Source organism: Rhynchophorus ferrugineus, unplaced genomic scaffold (genome assembly GCF_030347505.1).
Source record: "Rhynchophorus ferrugineus isolate W39M unplaced genomic scaffold, kcgeb_rfMv2 rfM9, whole genome shotgun sequence".
In the NCBI taxonomy this organism is placed as follows: domain Eukaryota; kingdom Metazoa; phylum Arthropoda; class Insecta; order Coleoptera; family Curculionidae; genus Rhynchophorus; species Rhynchophorus ferrugineus.
Window position 1 is genome coordinate 24,868,856 of NW_027472588.1, and position 23,232 is coordinate 24,892,087.

General features: G+C 31.7%; 1 protein-coding gene across 2 annotated transcripts in view; it reads left to right on the plus strand.

Moving 5' to 3' along the window:
• LOC143202565 (uncharacterized) overlaps window positions 1-23,232 on the plus strand; it is a 248,358-nt gene that overhangs the window by 120,051 nt on the left and 105,075 nt on the right. Inside the window, exon 4 of one of the 2 annotated variants that reach the window (XM_076414168.1) lies at window positions 19,805-19,867. The exons of the other annotated variant lie outside the window; for it this stretch is intronic. The gene's annotated coding sequence lies outside the window, so the exon portion shown is untranslated. The remainder of the gene's footprint in view (window positions 1-19,804; window positions 19,868-23,232) is intronic. 2 annotated transcript variants of the gene reach the window in all.

A 23,232-nucleotide genomic window follows, 5' to 3' on the forward strand; every position in this document is an offset into this window, starting at 1 on the left:
CTACCTACAATTGATGAAAGTCAATTTTATTAAGATACTAAATTACACCGAAAGCTCAAAACCTAAAAAAAGCAGACAACTTCATTATTGTTTCTAAGAATGATCAGTTTCTACAAGAGAACACGAACATCTGAAATATTTTAAAAAATTGAAATAGGAATCGAGGTTTTTTTCTAACGGTTTTCCAACCAGTTTCACTCATATAATATGTTGATACCTCTGAAATTTCATTAAGTGCACTAGTGCAATAGCTTAAAGAAGTTCCCTGATAACTTTTAGAAATATATCTGTAATATTTAAACTATATTAAATAATAAAGTAATATTAAAGCCATATTGTAAACGTTTTCTCCAAGGTAGAAAATTTACAATAAAGAGAGACTACAAGGCACTATTTTACGCATTCAAACAAAATAATTAGGTGAATATCTGAGACGGCAGCGGCATTTACAATGCGTTTTTCACTTCAGAATATAAATGTAACAAGTGCTCGATTTCGACAGTGGATTTGAAAATATTGTAGATGATACATTATCAAGAGTTCAAGAACTTACGCTTCTAAACTATGGCAACCTAGCTATTGTTTAAGAAAATGATGAATAACTACAAGATTTATTAGATTCTAACTTTTAGTTCAGTGTTTCATCGACATCGGTATTCTTTCCTGGAAGTGAAAATCCGGAAGGCTGTGAATATAATACTCTAGTGTTTTCTCAACTTTCTTATTGAAGGCCATTCCCATAAGTACATTTATTTAATTTTTGGAACACATGGGGTCTTAGGCTACAAATCACGAGAATATGAAATCAAAGATAGCTGAGAAAATCGTACTATTGTCTACTTGTGTTGTGTGATTTTTTTCTACTTAAAACTAGACCTGTTCTCGTAGATTTTGGTATTCATATAGTATTTAGATTCAAACTTGAAGTAATATTAGCTTAAATTTAATTGTTACAAACAGCAATATTTAATTTTAACTAACAGCAAGACGCTTACTGAAACAACTCATGTATCCAGGCATGAAACATAAATTATTGCCGATTGGAACATCGACTCTGTCTCAAACCGACATGTTTTCTCTTCACCCTCGTATATGTAGTAATATTTTTATAATTTCCTAAAGCAAACTTACAATTATTTATAGTCTATTTGTGCCATTGTTCAATACTACATTTTATCAATTTAGGCTCGCTCTTGAAATCCCATTCCATACATAGCATTAACATTAACATTGGTAATTAAATTTCTATTAATTTTTGTCGAACTTCCTAGCTGTGTATAGTTGTAAATTACCAACATATCGAGGACTGAAACAACCAATCTGCGATAGCGCACTTCATTTAAGCACTACAATACATCCAATCGTGATATTTCCACGCCAGGGTATTGTTTTAATGTGCTCGAAAACACTATTTGTGTTGATGGAAATGAGACAATGGAGAAATGGGAGAGAAAATGGAAAACAGTCGCGAGCAAAGCTAAATTTAGTTCGGGCATTAAAATGTTTTGTTAACAGTTCACGTTGAAAATCTGAACAGCATCGACCTAACTATAAATGTGCATGTAATGGATGCAGGAAAGTTGTTCCGAATAACAAGGAACGTATAAATAGAATTGGCATGACATATATATTTTTTAGTATTTTAGTAGTAGGTATCCAATATTAAATCTTTATGTAATATCCGTTACCTAATATTTAAAATTTGATCAATGTCTTATATATTAGGATCGTACCATAATATATAGTTTTTTCTATATATAAAACTATATAAAATATTAAAAAAATTGAACCGACTTCAAAAATATATAAAGAACTCACTTAAAAGTAAAATATAATCAAAATTAGAATTTTAACACACAAAAAAAAAACGTTTTAAAATAAAATATGTACATAATAATAGTTATAATAACTAAATAAAAATAAATAAAAACCTTATTTATTCTATCTACTACACGTATTTTATATTCTACTATATATACTATACACACAACTTAGCTTAATACTTACCTAAACCCATTTGTCTATTTAAAATATTATTTTAATTACTACCAACTGATCAGTTTGAAGTCGGTACGAGCAACACAATAGATTTGTTTTGTTCGTAATTTAATTTTGTGTATATGACACAAAATTATATTACACACAACTTAGCTTAATACTTCCTAAACCCATTTATCTATTTAAAATATTATTTTAATTACTACCAACTGATCAGTTTGAAGTCGGTACGAGCAACACAATAGATTTGTTTTGTTCGTAATTTAATTTTGTGTATATGACACAAAATTATATTATTATTTTTGTATTTGGAGAACTCGATGAACATACATAAAAAATATACACGCAAACATAAAACTCCTCCTTTTTTGAAGTCGGCTAAAAAATATTTATACAGTCGAATCTCCTCAGATATACCCAAGTTTACGATAACAAATGAGATGAGAAATATCGCATTCAGTAGTGCATTATTACTAATTCTAATAAGGAAGGAATGTTACATGCTTAAATTATCAATCAATTTGTTGTAATATATATTGTGTATTTCTTGTATGAGGTTGGTTATTTTATGTACCATGTTCATATTGGGAATTTCTGAAAACTTCCCTATTTCTGTATATTAAAAACTGTAGAATCTCGCTACCTTCATCTCAGGTTATCTTAGGTTGTCCTTTTGCCATTTTTCTCTCATTCCTCGCTTTTCAAAAGCTCTTGAATTGTTTGGTTTCTTCTATGCACTATAAGTGGCCCTCATACATATCATAGTCGAGCGTTTGGAATGATCTATATCATACATCTAATTAAATTAAAATGAACTTATTTGAATTTTGCTAATTAGTGACTGTACTTTTTCATGTCTTAACTACACTGAAGAAAATTTATAAACACAAAACCGTAATTTTTTTGTTGGCTAATTATTACATTGCTTAATTTATATTTTACTTTGAATGCTTTTATCGATTTTAGGATACTAAGAGCAATATAACACTAAGAGTAATAGCATCTATTGTACGCTACATAGATACAACTCAGTTTGAGTATATAGTTATGTAGTAATTATTTAATATGCGAAGGCAAGCAGGAGTCATTTGCATGTTACGTTCCTTGCCTCTTTGGTGTGAACTCTATTCGTATTGGCAATTTTTTTGTTTATTTATAAAATTGATATTGAAATTAGTAGTTATTAAAACCCATTTTTTAATAGCTGTAATTCTTTAATACCTGACCCAAAAATCGTTCTTATTCTTGTGTGCTGATATCTTCGGTTTGATTTAATTATTTTACTTTTTCTATTTCATGTTAAACTTTTTTAATAGGTCATTTTAAAAAGTCTTCGAATAGAAACTTTTAGTTACATTCAGTGTAGTTGAGACATGAAAAAGTATAGTATACCATTCATTAGCAACATTCAAATAAGTTCTTTTTAATTTAATTAGTTGTATGATTCTTGCTTAAGTCTAACACAATTAAATAAATTAAAGCAGATGCACCAGAACGTAATTGAAAGTATGCTTTTACTTAATCGGCATCTTTAATATACCACATGATATTATGGCTATATTTTCTAATGGTACTGTTATTCTTACTTCTTGAATTGATAGCACGCAAAGGACCAAGGCCAATAACTATGATTGATCCTTTGGAATAGCCATATTAAAACGAAAGGCAAATAATTCGATTTGAAATAAATGAAGGTGAAGTAATGTGTTGGTTGATCACCTCTATAAAAAGTATTTCGAAAAACTTATATGAACCCACGGGATCCATTTATGACGATGTTCTGCGATAAATGATATAAATATAATACAAGTAATTCATAATAAAATCCTAAAGTATAATTATTTACACAGATACCTTCGGATTTCAGTTGTCGTTTGAAGAAATTAAGAGTTTCACAAGATATGCGAAATGGCCACTCCTACTTAACACCGAAGTACTATAAATTAAGTATTATTTAATGGTTGAAATTGTATTGCCAGGTAAAAAAATAGTTTTCTATGTAGTATTATAATTCGCTATGAAAAATCATCGATTGATGCAGGAGTCTATCCTGCGACAACCAAAGCAGCAAACCAAAAGTCATCTTCTTGCATGATAACGTTCAGTCACATATTGCAAAAGTTGTCAAGGGCACACTATTGAAGCTTTGTCATTTTTAGTGTGTGTATGTTTAATTTATATGTAAGTCATCAGACATGCTCAGATCGTTGCAACTTAGCTTCATTGGCACAATTTTTCGATGTTATGAAGAAATGCGAACAAATACCGCTGCCAAACCAATATTGTTCTTTCGACACAGTTTTTCCATGTTGCCAGAAGGGTGGAGAAATATTGTAACAAATAGTGGAAATATTTTGATTAATATAATTGTACCAATTTTTCGCAATCTGTGTTTTCTTTGAGTAAAGCACCTAATAAATCGAAATGACTATTTCAAAAATCTCGAGAGTAAAACATATTTTGAGTAGCACCTTTCTTTGCACGATTTTCCCGCCGGTAAACAAAATAAGTGGATATATTCTAACGCTTATATTTACTTTGTTGTTGGTAAAACTAATAAAAATACCTTATTTCTAAACGATGTAGCTGAAAACCAATACGTAACTGATAACTAAACCCACCAGAACAAGAAATATATCGGTCCCCATCTTCGAACCTCTGGCAAAATGAAAGCCACCCGATACGGAATCGAAAGTTCGTAGTCTCTACAGATTTTCGCATCTTAAATTATAAACTAGCTACAATTCGCCAGGGAGAGAGGATGGAGAAGATTTTTCGGTCGAAGCCTCTGATACTGTTGTAACAGTCGCAGATCGAACCTGAGAAAAAAGGGAGATCCAGGTCGAAGGACATGAGGATATATATTGATGATAGACTTCAACAGTTTTTTTCGTGTTCTTTTTCCATCGTCTTCGTTAAATATACAGGCTATTCGACGTATACATCGAGAGAATTTATTGTTTTTTTATATGTAACAAATTTTAACGGGTTTCCCGTTATTTTTGATTTTTTGTTTTTATTGCATATTTCTTATTGAAATTAAATATAAATTCACTTTTTATCTATAAGAGGGTACAGAACTTGCGAATTCTACTTTATAGATTTTGTGTACTGCCACTTATCAGTGATAAATCCGTATATTTTCTATATTTTCATTTGATAAAAAGAAAAACAGATAAGTTAGAAGGGTTTTTGAATAAAACTTACATCATCAGCTACAGATCTACACCATTTATACATAGAATACATCATTACTAGTCGTTGCCGGCTAATAACAGTGACTTAAAAATGGGTACTTATCTAGGAGACCCATTGGCCTTTACTTACAGTATTATCACCATTTAGTACACTTCACAATACAACTACACAAAATCACTCGGTTTGGTTATTTTTAATTTGCGATCTAGTTCAGTGATGTCCAAAAGCTGCACACTACAGTGTATACATGACTGAGACTCTTCCCTAATGTCTGGTTTCGATTAAGATGTAACTAATCGTTACTATAATATCTGTTTGCATGAAAAATACTTCTGAGGATTTTATTTTCAAATACTTTCATTACGCTGATGTTACTTCCTCACACAACATCCCCATAATTGAATTCCATATGTTCATATAGGTTTTAGTAACTGTTGGTACACCAGCAACTTATTATGTACGTGTAATTTTGATTTCGTCTAAATAACTAATACATTTTTTTGTATTTTAATTCGACTTTTACGTCAAGATTTATCCCAAGATACTCACTGTATGGGATAAAAATATTATTCTTATATATTATTATATGAACATTCTGGTTGTAGGTGAATTCAATAAGTTTTCTCGTTGATTTTCATTCTCCATGTTCGAGTCCACTTATTTATATTGTTACTTACATGTTGCAGGTTTCTGGTTAATTTTCTAATGAATTTAGCAAAGTATTTTGCCATAGATACATTTTAGAGTCTCGTTTTTACCAACTAGCGTTTAACTGAACCTATTGCTTAACGTCCTAACCACGGTCTCTTGAATCTAACGACTGGCAACTGACCAACTGATATACTGTTCCCAGAAGATATCCGGTTTTACCCAACTTGGTTACTCGCATGACTGAGATGATTTTCTTTGTCAGATTCTGCACATTGGTTTTGTACAATAACAATTTTAAACAACGTTAAACTTAAATTTACAAACATGCCCCTTAAGAAATCAACCTCGCGCAATAACATAAAGACTGTCCCGTCGCCTTGACAACTGCGCCAACCAAGCCGAGGTATATTAGATTTATGTTAATATTAACTTAAATAAATTGTATCTCGCCCTGTAAAAGTCGTTCGGTTTATAGTAGATAGTATTAGACAGTTGATATTTCGTATTATGACTCCGTTTTGTTTGACTTCCAGCAAAGAGAAAGTACAGTTTTTCTTTATATGAACATGAAAACGCAAGTGCTCATGCTTGTGGTATTGTAATAGCCAACCAAGCACAGTCGATTACGTTCTGGTAATTTCGATGTGAAAGATGCACCACGCTCTGGAAAGCCAACTGTCAAAAATTAGGACAAAAATATAGAAACTGTTGTTCAGTAGCTAAATATTACACATAACTGCTTGGAACCATTTGGAAAAGGCTGAATACAAATATTATCACACGGGTTAAAACAAAAAACCTAAAGGACCGAATTTCCATCTATAAATCGCTAGTGAATAACATCAAAAAGAATTCATCCCAAGCTTCTTGAAGAATTATTTCTGAAGGGGATGGTGAGTAGCGATGGTAGAATGGTGGAAGTGTGGTGAGTCGACAGAAATGGCCAATCTAAGATTCATGCGATATTGGTAGCGATCTGTGTTGACTGTCGCAGTGTTTTGACAATACGAATATTGAATTATTATTATTGTATTTATTGATATTATTTATTTGCTCCCACAAAGAGGTACAATGGAATTATAATTGAAATGACAACTATGGAACAAATCGGCGTATGATATAAATAAGTGAAACATTTTACTTTAAATTTAACATCTTTTATTTTATATTTACTAATTACACAGGTCTGCAACAAAAAAGCTGTTTGAGTATTTTGAATTGATTTCTATGTATTTTAGCATGCTGGTCCATTGTAAAAACTGCAGGAATTTTACTTTATTCAAGAATAATAAAGAGAAGAAGAAGAAAGATTTTTTAAATTTAATTATTACATGTTACTAGTTGTTTCCGACTAGCCTACAATTTGTCTAGGTATATAACTAGGATGAACACTACACAGGATCAGATAGTTTGATTCTTTTGAGTCTCTGTCCCATTCTGGTGGTATCCAAAAGTTGCAATACTTCAATATTCTCATGAGAAGTATTTCCTCATGCCCCCTTGCAATTCTCTTGATTTCTTCACTATTGTCTCCGACAGCTGTAATCGCAGTACCGTCAGCAAATGTAACCATCGTAATATTCTCCATTTTTGGTATATCACAAGTGTACAGTAGATAAATATTGGCCCCAGTACACTTCCTTGTGGTACACCTGCTTTAGCTTCTTTTATTGTAGCTACTAGTGTTACTAGTTTGTTGTGTTGTTTTGGTAACATTTTCTGTAGTTTATGAACGAGACCTTCATTCCAAACTTTATTGAAGGCTTGTGCTACATCTAAGTATATAGCTGAGCATACTTTTTTACTTTCGTAGGCTTTTTCAATAATATGACATGTGTTATTTTGTGGGCTTGGTCAATTGTTGAATGCTTGTTAATAAACCCAAACTAGTGTGTTGGTATTATTGGGTTTTTTCTCTCTATGGTAGAAGAAAGATTAATTAATTTATTGCACCAATATTGAGGGTTTGCTTTAAGGTTCAGTATGGTACAGCACAATGGGGTCTTTTCATGGATTCAGTTAAAAGAAGTCTTGAATGGCAGTTTTTATGCGTGCATTCTTTTAGGTCATTCCATAAACCTCAAAGAAACCTACATGAACTTGGTATTGGTTTATTGTAAATTAAATTTTGAAGAAGTTTGCTGGTATATAGCGATTTTACAATTTTGTGCATGTTGCTCGGACAACAAATTTAGTTTACCAAATTTCTTTATCAAAAAATCACTGGACAAGAGTTGACCTCCTAGAGAGCTGAAGTTGGTGAAAAGATCGTGCTCCAAGAGACCTCCACTACTGTTCTTTTACCAATGCTGCACACAAAGTTGAGATTGAAGAAGAAATTTGTAAAATTTCTTAGCAAAGATGGAGATTGTTTCAAATACATAATTTCAAAGTTTCTAGGCCTTTTAGAAGTAAAGGTGAAGGAAGTTGTTTCCTTCCACCAGATATTTATGGCTTTTGGCTAACCCACAATTCTTACACCCCTACAGTACCCTCAAATGGTAGGGTCGATTGCTATTAAGGAGGCCATAAGGAAATTTGTAGTTATCATAAAGAACTTAACTGTAAACAAATCGTCAATAGAATGTTAAAAGCATTTCAAAGCTTAGGTTGTCTAATGAATCTGAAAGTAAATTGAGTAAAATTGTGAGTGAAAAGGACATGTGAAAAGGAGTGAAAAGTTGAGAAAATGATTTAAAAAGAATTAAAGAGAAAGTAGAGTATCCAATTGATATCAAATTGATACTGTTGGACTCTGCAGCAACCTCAATTGGAAAAAAGAAAAGTTCTCTCAACATGTGTAACATGTGTAGCTTATAGAAGTTTCCTGGTAGAAAAGGGAAAGACATATTATAGTTGTTTATTTAATACATCAATATCAACCTTCACAATCAACTGAGACATAATTATTTAATACAATTTCTTCAATTAACGTCAATATAAATTTACTCGTGGGAAATCGTATTATGATGGGCTTTTAAAAATAATTTTCTTTTTTGTGTGTATGCCTTTCTTTCTTCATTTCCTCTTTGTGTCTTTTAGTTTTAGGATTTTTAACATTCCAAAATAATACCAATCTATTGTCACCCCAACATATTTCACTATCTTCACGGCCATATCGGCCCGATCGATCTTGACACTCCATATTTATTTTCCCTGCGTTGAAATTGGCGAAATACATTGTCGCTTCCGCCAGCGGTATCCTTACAAATTGTTTCCGATAGAATTTCCGCTAAAACTAATGTTTCAGTTCTGTTCGAGACTAGATTCCGTCAGCTGTATTGTCGGGAAATGGCTCCATACAACTAGCATAAATCTGACGATTCAGTTACTTTTCTCGAACAGTATGTTTTTGTCTTTTTTGTCCATATATGTTAGACATCACACGAGTGAGATACGTGTACCATTTTGTTTTATTAGATTATTGTTTTATAGTTTACTGGCTGGGATTATTGGGAAGAAGATAAATCATTTATTTAGAAAACAAATATTAGTATATCATAGTCCGGAAAAATGCTCATGTAACTATACTATTATAAACACTTAATATGTAATAGTTATATACTGTAGGTTAGACGGAAACGACTATAATATGTAATTAATTAAATGACTAAATTTTTTTAAAAATGTTGAAAATTATTAAACCTCTACAAATTTCCATCTATATGTGTCACCTTTAATTAATCAATTAAATCTTTCCTAATTCAGTCGATATTTATGTTCCTCTTTTTAAGCGACTTCGAAAAAGGCAGAGGTCCTATGCTTGGCTGTATATATATTTTTTGATGTTCGCCGATTTCTCCATCAATTGTGGGCCGATTTTTAAAATTCCTTTTTTATTCGAAAGAGTACACTTCCGAAGTGGTCCCATTGGAACTAAATCGTAATCTGTTGGGGGGAAGGGAGTAAATCCAGGGCAACGCTCAAATTTTAAACGCACGTAAGATGTGTTCACATATTTTTTATCACATATTTATGTGTATTGTTGCAAAATAGATCTGAAATATGGCTTGACTAGTATACGGTTTGAAATGCGGAAGAAGTGCGAAGTGATTAGATCGGTATTAAACCACCATCATTCTTAGACAGTGTATCGCCATGGTGTCAAATATGAGAAATATATTGTACCAATTTTCCTCAGTATATGCCTTTCTAAGGTGAAAATGATTAGCGTTAGTGTATAGTGTACAAATATTTTTCTTCACGATTGTCACTGATTTTTTTCTAATACACATATGTTCTATTAAATATTGTCTCAGTCTATTACTCTCATATCTATATATCTGTCATTCTTATATATCAGATTTAGTATCTTATTTGCATTATTTGCATATTTCTAACGTGTTTAAGTATCTAAGAAATAAGAAAGATGGGGTATAAGAAATTGTGGGTATACCAATGTTTTATTTGGAATAGATAACAGGAGTTTTTCTAGTGAATAATGAAGGACATATGAGTTTAAACCCAATTTTTGTGTGTATAATTTCGTGTAAAATATTAACAGATTGGACCTAACAGATTAGTTTTTATGATGTTTATATTTTTATGTTAGATGATCATTTAGAGTTTTCTTTTTACCCAATAGCATTTATCTGGAATGAGCCTACTGTTACCGCGGTCCTCGGCATTAAACCTATCGATTGGCGAGTGACCAACTTACAACTTATCCAAGAAGACATCCGATCTTACCCAGCTTGGTTACTGGAGTGGCGGATGTCCTTCCTTGTCGAATATTGAAATATCGATTTATGGATAATCATAATTATAAACAGCCACGAACAAACATTTGTAACCATACCGCAGAACTTACGTCTAACCCTAATAAGAGAAACATCCTTGACCACTGCACTAACCAGCTGGCAAAAAGCCCTTGATTGTTACAATATTTCCGTAATCGAAAATATCAATAAGCAATATTCTAATATTATGATAAAAATGAGTAATAATCTTTTAGAAATCTATTGTGTAAAAAAATAGTTTTATATTGTTGTTCTATAATATTATATAAAGTAATGTTTACTAGTAAATTATTCTAGTCCCTAATTGTTTAACTTCTCGGATTCGATGTTCAAATAAGGATCAAAAAGTTCCATCTCTCGTAAGGCTTTCGGCTAAATTTAGTCGTTCGATCGGGAAATAATATTTTCAATTTAACCCGCCCGGAGCAGATGCGAAAACTGCTTACTACGGCCATGGACGGTGACAAAAAGGGCAAAAGCAACGATTTGGCTCGCAGATAAATGTATCTTTTTCCTGCAGAGCCAAGGAGTCGGTCGAGGTCTGGTGAACTTTTCATTTTAAAGTGCATGCCGGAACGAATGTTCACCTTATTTGGGTTAAATACATGAGTCCGTCGAAATACATTTTTAGTTTCAAATTACCAGGATTAGATAATTATAAATAGATATTAGACAGGAGTTTATAATATAATAATTTTTAGATATTATATTTGCTTTAGATTAAAATATATCCCTACCTTTGTAGTTCGAACTGTCCAACTAGTCTATTTCTTATTATGTATGTATTTGAATCATATTTACACTTTAAGAAAGTATTAATTAGAAATATCCATATACAATATATTAATATATTTTGACTGATCTATCATTTAATACAACTTTTTCCCAGCTTTCTGACACTATGGAGATACCATCTCCAGAAACCTATGTTGGTTTAGTAATGATCCATTGATATATCCATTTCTTCAGCATTTGGAAGCTGAGTAACCAGTGAAGCTATCATGTGAGCAGTAACATTCACACTTCTTGCAAGGTGGGGTCGAGCTTATGCAAGAAGATGACTTTCCGTTTGTTGCTGTTCTATTTTGTTTTCGTTTCTTATCGTTTTAAAATAATAGTAATAATAAGTGAGTAATTATGTTTTCTTATGTTATGTCACATGATTTTTTTCTCACAACACATTTGTTTCATTAAATATAGTCTCAGTCCATTATTGTCACATCTATATCTTCTATTCTTTATCATATGTATACATTGCTGTATAAATAATGATTTTATTTCAGATAATCAAATTGGATATCATATATCTGGAAAATAATAATAATAAATATAAATATGATATGTTTTTTTCGTCGAAGTTACATTGGAGTTTCAGTAAGTGCAAATAACAAAAAAGTAAAACCTTTTTACAACTAAATATATAAGACAGACAGAATGGTTACCGATTTATCAGAAAAAATAAGAAATATTGAAATTGCTTCTGTGTGTTGCTCGTTGGGGAACGAGTGAGCAGTGACAAAAACAAGCCGGGGGGAATATTGGAAAACGAGTAAAGTTGTAAATTCAAACAACAATATTAACCAAATAGTGATTTATCACGTTCGAAGTCCAAATCCACCACTAACGACCGGGGGAACGCCATAAATCGCGGACCAACTTTGTTTTACAGCCCTTTTCCTTGAGCTGCCATTATTTAATGCTATCTAACGTGACATACCTTTAGGGTTTTTATTCTCCGGAGACTACAACGATATTTCCGATTAGATAGGGACGTGGCTAATGGTTCCTGATGGATATTTGGCGCTATATTTGCTTAAATACTCGATATATGTTGTTGTTTTTGCTCTTGATGCACATTTCGAGATTTATAATTTATACACTAGCTATATTATTCCCGTCTCTTCATATAGAAATATTGTTTGGTCATTATTTATTTGGTGCCTTAATTTTCGAAAATATGTTCCCTCAGAAATCCCTTTTAATCTTAAAGCTTTTTTAGTAACGTTGTATCGTCAATAGAAATATAGCCATATCGCCAAAATAATAGTAAAAACTGTACAAAATGATCGAGAATATTTGGATTAACATATAATGTACTATTTCTTTTCTATAAATGCCTTATTAAAATGAAAATATGATCAAATTACATGCAAGCACCTAACAAATTCAGGTGATTACTACCAATATGCGTTTAAAAAAATTAATACTAATTTACTAAATATTGTTTACAAAATTTGTTTTAGTATGTCAATGAAATATCATTAATTTATATGTTATATTCAGCGTGTGTTATTAGAATTTGTAACGAAATTACTTAATCGTGCCCCACAAGGATATAAGGGTAGGATTGATTCTGATTTTTATAAAATTTTTCATACAGTAGAATACACATCAATATTTTAAAAATATTCTTCATTACATATTATAACGACATCATCTCTCACTTCACACGCCATTATCGTTACGAAAGATACTTGCAGGCTTCAAAGCTGTAATATCATTGACGAGTTGATGCAGGTTTGCTTACAAATCGTAAAATATTTACTTTTTTGGGTAACATTTTCCTTCTGTTCGTTTTACTATTGGCTATAGTATTTTACAGTTACCATCTGACAGTTTCCCGGTATTCATAATAAAACACACACATCATATTCCACCAGGATTAGTTCTCTTTCGATTCTCCTTCGATTAGGAGATAGTTCTCTTTAAGAGATTGTTTTAGTTTCTTTTCAATGCACTATTAAAAAAAAGTATTAAAAATCATGAAATGAAATAAAAACCTGAATCTTATTACTGAAAGTACGATCCAAGGTATTTGAAAAATTCTTGTTGAAAGGGATAAAACCGATTATAGAGAGGAAAAACCTAATACCTACACATCACTTTGGATTTATTTACAAATCTTTGACGGTTGACTAGATGAATTGAATAATAGATGTAATAGAAAAAGCTTATGGGGGTAAAATGGTATGTTCAGCTATTCTTAGATGTAGCGCAAGCCTTTGATAAAGTATGGTTTTGACGGCTTTATTCATAAGCTATAGGGAATGTAACCTAAACAACACATAGAACTATTGAAATCTTACTGAAATGTTTAAAGTCAAATAGGAGGAACCCTACCCTACAATAAAATAAGCTAAAGAAGGTCTACTACAAGGAAGTGTATTGGGGCTAATTATTTACCTTCACTATACATGTGATTCGTGCTGTTGGAGACAATAGTGAAGAAGCCACACGAAAATAACAACAAGCAAGTGACAATATAAATAATTGGTCCTAAACTTGGAAAATAAAAATTAACTAAAATAAACCTGTTCATGTGCAGTTCACATATAATCAGACCACACAGCACCAATAAGAATAAACAATACTAGTATTTCATATACGTTAAGTATCTCGGAATAAATCTTGATGCGAAACTTCGCTGGAAGGAACATGTAAAAAAGAAAAGGAAAGGGCTGGAGTTAAAATAGAGGAAAGTGCATTGGTCAAATGGAATAAAATCACAATTATCAGTACATAATAAATTGCTATTATACAAGTATTGATACTTATATGGACATATATTCTATTATGTGGAATTGAATTATGGGGATGTTCTGTAAAAAACTAATATAAATACAAAAACAAAGTCCTGAGAAGTACTGTAGGTGTACCGAGATACTACAGGATTAAATACTTATACCGAGACCTTCAGATACTGACTGTCACTCAGGAAATTAAGAGAATTGCAACAAATCACGAGGACAGACTGCATGCTTCTGTCAATATCGATGTAATACAACTTTTGGATAAAACCAGAACAGGACACAGACTCAAAATAATCAAACCTTGATGGAATTGGACCTTGAGCAGTGTTAATACATAAATATTAGTACACTAGGGGTTAAGATAAGGCTGATGGGTCCTCCTAGATGTATAACTAGATTTAAGTTATTGTAGTGACATATTGTAGATTAGTTGGCAACGGCTAGTAACAATATAATAAATAGATTTAAAAAATGTATATATTATTATCATAAGAAATGCTTATAGCCTACTGGGCAGGTTTTAGAACCCTTAAGAGGAAGTAAATTGCCCACAAGCTGGCAACGTTGCTCACCATTTATTTTACTAGAAGCACACATTGACACATGGTGAAGAAGTAAAAAAAATCTAATTAATGATTTTTGAAATTAAAAAAATATCAGAATACATTCAGTAGGTAATAAATGTCATTTCATACTATTTATGTACCATAGGTATTATCTATAAAGCAAAACTGCGGACGGTAATCGATGAGTTTTGTTCCAATATGAGATAAATTGAATTAAACCTGCCCATTAGCAGTATATTAGATACATAGATAAGGCATACCCGTGCCAGACAATTAATCAACATCTAATCTAATACAACTAACCGAATATTGTTCCTGTTACGGTCGTTAAGCTTTCACAAAAAAACGATCTCGGGCTTGAAGTTGTAAATTCGTGCCGGGGGAAGAATAGAAAGTTTCGCCCCAGTTAATATGCAGTCTGTCGGAGGTGAGACCATAAAACAGCAAATAAAATTACCATAACAGGGCTACCTCTACCAGTCTTCAGCTCCATCTCCTAGACTTATTAAGCCTCCACCGAATAGTCGATAAATTAAATTTTAATTGATGGCAAAACCGAGGGCGGGCAAAGGTTTTAAGAGGGTTTAATTTAGTTTTTGGTCAATTAGTTGTAGACAAAAAAAGAGAGGACGAAGGATTAGGCGTTTTTTCATCTCATGGGACTAATAAAATGGACGTAAAATCTGAAAGAGGTTTCGTTAAAACAAGGATTTTAATGAATTTACTGTTTTTTTTTCTCATTCCAATTCGTTTTCATTGTAATGTTAGTCGAAATTGAAACTAGTAATTAATTAATATATATTATTGATGAATTCTTATAGAGCATTAAAGTTCTTTGATCCATTCAATTCAAATCAAATTATTAGGATCGGTAATATTAAAATCGAGTCAAAGAACTCTTTAAAGGATATTTCAGAAAGTACTTTCAATAACGACCACATACTATGTATTATGGGTATGGATTGGATAGTAGAAATTCAAAAAAAAAACATTATCATTATTTATATTATATTAGGTCTAGTGAAAAAAATCCATTCCACCCACTGTAAAAGACCGATACGTTTACATGACATTTAAGAGCCGACCTTTTGAGTAAAAACTTTTGTTTAAACTCACTTGCAAGATGGACACCTTTTTGATTTTACAGTTTTTCTTCGACAAAGATGAAACTTTAAGCTAGGAGCCTTAAAATATCAATAGTGTTATGCTAGAAGCGTCCACTTTTGGACACTGAACTGGAATTATGTTTCATCAAGACCAAGCTAGGCTACAATTTGCGGCCATTTTCCAGAAGCTCTTAAAGATTGTCAGGGAAATTCTTATATACCCACGTTGCAGTCTGGACCTAACGCCAAGTATATATCACCCGTTCCTGTTCATGGTGAACTATTTTGTTGGTAAAAACTCAAGAGCAGCAAATGTGGATAATTGATCTAAAGTGGATAATTCTAAATATCTTAAATAGAAATGCTCTTAAATGAAAAGAAAATTTTTATTTGAACTGTTTTTAAAGGGCTTTTGTGAATTGACTCACTAAAAATGCAATTAATGATTTAAACTATTAACGAAGAGAGTGCGGTTCGAATTCAAAATAATAGTAAATAATTATGGCAGGAATAAACTCTATAGGAAATAAGTGAGGGAATATCTACTCTTGGAAGTTATCACAGTTGAGGAACTGATTCAGAGATGCAGATTATAATAGTTTGGGTGTACCTGTCGAATAAAAAGCTAACGAAATTCCCAGGGACTTCTGTCGCGAAATCAACCTCTTGGATTTGGATGAAGACACAGCAAACAACTTCGAAAAATACAAGGAAAATATAGAAAGCGATCTAAAACAACAGCTGCAGTCGACCGCCAATTTTGTCAAATTTTAGTGAAGAATGTTCCTCTGCTGTGAATCTTGAAATAACTGAAACACGGTTACTTTTGTTTCTTTACTTATTTGTATAATGTTTTATTGATTTTAAACGTATGATTATGAATTTAATAAGAGAATAGTCGCTAGATAACTAATGAGCTTATTATGACCATATTATATTGTAAAATAAACAGGTTAAACAGTTTATACTGCTATTTTGATTTTCTGAACAATGGTGTTTTGTAACTTTACTATTGAGAACCAGTGAAAGGATTGAAATTAAATTATACGCACATAAGTAATATTGTATTAAATTATACATATTAAATTATCATACGTTTGCGAATTTTGGGGCAATTGATAGTAGTTTTCCTTTTTGCAATTTTTAAACAAAAATAGGGCCTATTTAATCAGATCAGCCTAAGAACCTATACACTTAAGGCTTCAAGTTAATATGATGATTTTAATAGAGATAATTGTTGCGTAAGAAGCGATATAATAGAAGTTTATTGATTTTTATTGATAATAATGCTAAAAGAAAAACTAATATAATTGGAATTCAATATCTGAGATGAATTGAAGTAAACGAATTATAAACAATAAAATACATTTTGTCGATACAGCACGTGGAATTTATCATTTTAATAGTTCATTATAGAATAAGACATATTTTTTTATTTCGCAGACGTAATTCTTTACAAGCATGTTCTATTCAACACAATCTATCATTTTAATGATTCATATGTGGATATTTGGCGTTCAAATATGGGGTTACATAAAACTATCAAACCAATTAGTAATTCAACGATGGCAAGACTTAATTATTCGATTAATTACCAACGTTTATCGCTACGTAATCAATGAAGCAGTACACGATGATCTCGAAATCAAATGTATTTATGAAGTTATCCAAGATATCGCCCTTAAACATTAATTAATGAATCAGTCAATCATCAATTAACAATTTTTAGAACGAAATAGCTACTGAATGACACACAGGAAGCCAGAATATTGAATTGTATAAGTGTTAAGTGTTAACTTATCCTCAAGTAGTCTAAATCTAATGTAAGATATATTAAAAAAATTATCAGTATTTTTACTAGATTCTTATTATTTTGTCTCAACTTTTTCATGCAATTCAATGCAACATTACCATTGAAGATCAACACATCCACTAAAAAAGTTGTAGATCTGTGGAAAAAAAAACTTTTGTGTTTTCATTAGGACAACGTATCGTTTCACAAAGTTCGAAGAACCACCGCACTCATATGATATGGGTCCGCCTGACTTTTTCTCTTCCTAAAACTCAAATTCGAGTCCACTTAGGTACTAAATTGATGAAAACATAAGCGATAATTCGTCCGAATATAATATGTTTGAATTAATAATAAATATTTTATTTTATTTTCTAGTTTCTAGTACTTCTTTGGCAGAAAGTTTATCTAATTTCTATTCAATAAAAAATCAATTTATATTTGTTTATTTAACAAGAAACAGAAAATATAAACAAACTTTATCAAAAATTATATATTTTTTGTTTTGATAGTACAGTTACTAAATATGCCTACGGTTCTCCACTGGCATAACGAAATATCACCAATGATTTATGGATCGACGATCCAAAGTGACAATACAACTATTCCCGTTATTAACCCAGTAAAATTGTCAGCCTGTGTACAATTTTCACAACAAAAGCTTCCCAACTGCGTCTAGTAACAAAATTACCGTGCATTTTTTCATAATTTCCCATGACGATCCATTTGAAAAACAACAAATCAACTGGGTATCCTTTGTCGGTAGTAGAGGGAGAGAGAGAGAGGGAGAGAGAGAACGGCGCTTACGTTATTACCGCAATTTGGGAGATGATAGCGACCTTCATTTGTTTTCCCTTATGGCAAGAGTCGCCGGCGAGTAGGGAAGACGATAACTTTTGAGCTAATTATTGTTAATTGGTGTCACGATAATTGGCAAATGGAACGTTTCTTATTTAATTATCAAAAAAGGTTAATATTATACTTAGGTGCTTTGTATATATTCTGATAATATTTTCACTTTTAAAAGGCATTTATTGAACAAAGCTACTATAATATATGTTCACAAAGATATTTTCCCTGATTTTCTGGTATATTTCTGCTAGTATGGGATACTGAGCTAAAAAAACGATGGTTGGTTGAAGGCGCTATTTGGTGAGTACGCCAGCGGTGGCTGAACTTCTCATTCGTGCTGCAACAGTGTATTCTTCGCAACTCGCGTAATACAAATTTTAGCATACACCTTGTCTCAGAATAAAATCTAGTATTGATAATGTGTACCAGGCCTTTTGTACGAAGAAAGTAGGCGTTGGATACATAAAATACATCACTATGTATTCCTCAATTATAAAATTATAATTATTTATTAATGATTAACTTATAGCTATAGTTTACACTAAATGTATACACTTTATATAAGTTCGTGTGGTTTTGTTCGCTTCAATCTCCTGACATCCTGCGCGCTGTCCAGCAGTTGTATTGCTTCCATGTTAGTATGATTTAGTAATCTTCTTTCACGTTGCAAGGCGAAATATTGGATAACTTCGCAAATCCATTTGATTTCCAGATCATCGTGCATTGGTTACAATTGAATAATTCTTTTTAATTCTTTTGTCTTTTATTCTAATGTAATAACTTGTTTACTTTGTTACCCAAATTGTTAAGAAAGGTGTTAGTGGCCCTATGACAAAAAGTCATTTTTTCTTTCAGAATACCCAAAAACCAAAAAAGATTAACTCACAAGATCTAAATAAGTTTTTATTTTTTAGCACACTTGTGTAATCCTTTATTTAATCCATTATTACACTGTTACGGCCATGTTGTACAAATTACAACATTATGCCTAATTGGGAATTAGGACAGGTCTTCATACCTTTTCCAAGTTATCGGTACGCAATATCTGCGCATAGAGAGACCAAGCAAGCTCATTAAAATTCGATTTTTCATGCGATGTTTGTTGATATGATAGATAATTATATTGAAAAATACGATTTTTGTTTTATAAATATTATAATACACGAAATGTGTTTTCCCACGCTAACTCTCTAACAATTCTTATAATATGTTTTATAATGAAAACAAACACATTTTGATTCCCAAATAGTGTACACAAATAACTTTGTATTCATTGTGCTAATTATTTACTCTAGCGTCAAAATTAGACCTTAAATGTATACTAACGCATATTATTTTAATTGTTTGTATTAAATTGTAATTTTTATTACAGTGCTTTCCGTTGCATGAAGAAGCATTGAAATATATTTGGGGACTAGACAAAATCTTAACTGTGGTAAGTGTACTTTTTAGTAATTCAATTTATTTGGAAATAAAATTATCAACAGACGACGGTATTTTCGTCTATATATAAACAAGCCACCGACAATTCAAAGCTTTTTATGGAATGATGTTTGTTGATTCTTGGTCGGCCTCAGAAGCCAATGAATTTTTCATTATTATGCCAAAAAGATGGGGAAAACTGTAGCTAACATAGACAATACTTTGAATAAAATATTAGGTGCTTGAATTTATGGTCATTTGATCATCATGATGATCATTTATTGGTGAAAATGTAAATATTAATATTAAACTAACTGTTAAATTAGATGGTTTTTTGGCATTTTTCTATATAAAATAACAACTTTATATTTAGTATTATTGAGTTAATCGCTGTTTACAGGCATTAATAATGGAATGATCAAAATGTCATTTTCGATATTTATAAATTCTGTTCTTTGATTAGAGAAAAAATAGGTAGGTAGCCGAGGTACATCAAATACTCTTAGAAACTTATGGTAATGCTGCTTCGTCATATCTCAATTGTCGGTTTTGGTTTTAATGAATCAAAAGTCTCCTGGGGATAAAAAGTTGGAAGATAATCGCAAAACTTGTTGGACGAATGCCCAGCTTTGCTTCTCAAAAAAATTGTATTGTTTTTATGCGACGTATGTTTATTAGAAAAGGAGAGAAAATGGTTACCACACCAATTAACTGCAAATTCCATCGTTTCAACATCGCAGTTTAATTGCTTGCAGTCAAAAAGTGTAATAGATCGACTTATTACGACAATTCCACTTACAAATAGTTAGCTTATCAGTTAGTATAAGAAAGGTATCCACATAAACTCTCAACCGGATTATTAATAGCTATAAATTCTTACTGTGCATATGGTGGAATCACTGTAGTGTATCACGAGCTGCTAAATCAACTGTTACTGCGGATGCCTGCAACGTCGAATAAATTGAATGATTGCATGTAGAAATGGCCAGAAATAACGGATAACGGATACAAAGTAATTTTTTTATATGACAACGCTCAGTCACACGTTGCAAGATTTTTGAAAGATTCAGCTCGAATGGAAAATTCTGCCGCACCCATATATACTTATCAGACATATTGTCCTCTGATTACCACTTGTTCAGATAGATGCAGTATGGTTTGGCTGTTACATGGTTTCGAAATACTGATAAAGAGGGAAAATTGATCCATTCGATTGCGGCCAATCTGAGATCATTCTTTCGACACGGTTTTACCGTGTTACACAGAAAGACTAAGAAAAAATTGTAGAAAATAATGGAGATAGTTTGAGTAACATACCAGGTATGTACTTAATTCTTATTCGTTTTTTTTGTCGCGAAAGAAAACGTTCTTTGTTTTCATCCTATATTATACATTGAATTATTTCTTGCGCTTAATTATAGTTTATATGTGTATTTAAATAATTATTGTAGTATAATGTTGTCCTGTTTAATAAAACAATTCATTCATTATAATAATTAATTGCAACAGAAACATTACCTTATGAAACTGAAATCCGTTGGACTTGTAGTAAGAGTAAGGTCTGATGAGTATGGGCTCATAAGTTAGTCTTAAAGGTTTTATTGTAATTTGAATCTTTTTTCTGACAAATCAAAGTATTGTTCATCAATAGCCGTTACTTTTTTTCATCCTTCAGGCAGTTTATGGATTCCATCTAGATACGCTATCCGCATATCGACCCATTTTTTTGTATCTTCATAAGAAGTGAACGGCTGCTTATACACGTCACGACTCATATGTCAGACTAAGCAGTGATCAGAAGGAGGAACGAACTAGTGCGGGTAGATATATTTTTCCATTTTAATGTTTAGAAGTATGCTTTCATCGGTTTTGCAATATGTGATCCCATATTGCTATTCTAGAGACTAATGTTGTTTTCTTGCTGCTATTTCGGTGGTTATTTACCTAAAGCTCGGCTTAACCATTAATTTTAGTCGGTAGCGATCGCCACAGTAGGATGCAAAAAGCCTTTCCGTTTCAAAATATCTTAGCTTTTGTATTATCCTCATGCTTCAAGCGATTGAAAATGTTTTCAATCAATAGTTATACATATTGTTTTTGCGTTTCGAACTTATCATCACTGAGTAATGCTTTAAATTATATTTGACTGTCCAGAACACACTTTGTCTTCGGAGTCAAAATTATCACATTTAAAAAGTCGCAGCCGGTATTTACGTGTTGAAATCGATGGAGCATTATTGGCGTAAGCTTTACAAAGCATTTGATGACTTTCTGCCCCCTTTTATTTTCAACCGACTTCGACTGTATATATCTGTATATATATATATATATATATATATATATATATATTTAATATTTTTTCGTTGATTTCTCCATCAATTATGCACCGATTTTTTTAAGTACTAATCTTATGATATGAGAGGCCGTAAAAGAAACTGGATAGTTTTATGTGGTGTAAGGATCAGAGCGTTATACTCACACGCGGAGGTCCTGGCTTGGATTCATAACGGGGGCAGCAAATTTCTTTTTCTAGATTGGTTGGAAAATTTGGCACTTAGACTAGGTAGCGGACCCCAGGTCCTGAGGCGTTCGTTATTTTTATTCATCGTATATATCATAAAAATACCTGATCATATATAGATACCACTAATCAGTTTGAAGTTGGTGCCGAGCCCAAACAATACAAAAATAATAATAACATTTTGTGACATATACACAACATGAAATTACGAACAAAACAAATTTAATTTGTTGCTCGGCACCGACTTCAAAATGATTAGTTGGTAGTAGTTAAAATAATATTGTAAATAGAATAGATAAATAGGTTTGGGTAGGTATTAAGCTAAATTATGTGTATGTAGTAGAATATAAAATACGTGTAGTAGATAGGTTAAATAAGGTTTTTGATTATTTTTATTTAATTACAAGGATTATTATGCAAATATTTTATTTTTAAATGTTTTTTTTTTGCTGTTAAAAATCTAAGTTTGATTATTTTTTAATTTTTAAGGAGTTCCTTATTTATTTTTTTGTTAAAAATATTTTATAATTTGAAGGGAAAAAGTAAAACTACAAACTACTGTAACACTATCTGTTGTAAATCCCTCAAAATTAATTTACAAACCAATACAAATTATTTAAAAATAAAGGAAATCGGAGTAAGGTCAATAGACGACGATATTTACGTCTATATATAAAAACGTCAAACACTAATCAAAGTTCCAACCGAATCCAATTTTTTTCCACTTGCTATATAACCCCTATCGGAAACTACGTCGTTTCGCGGGTCTAGATAGCACTTCCTCGAACTATTTTTTATCCTTCGTGTCCCCCCGCGGCAACCCCTCGGTTTCATCGTCGATGTAAAGTTGAGTCCGT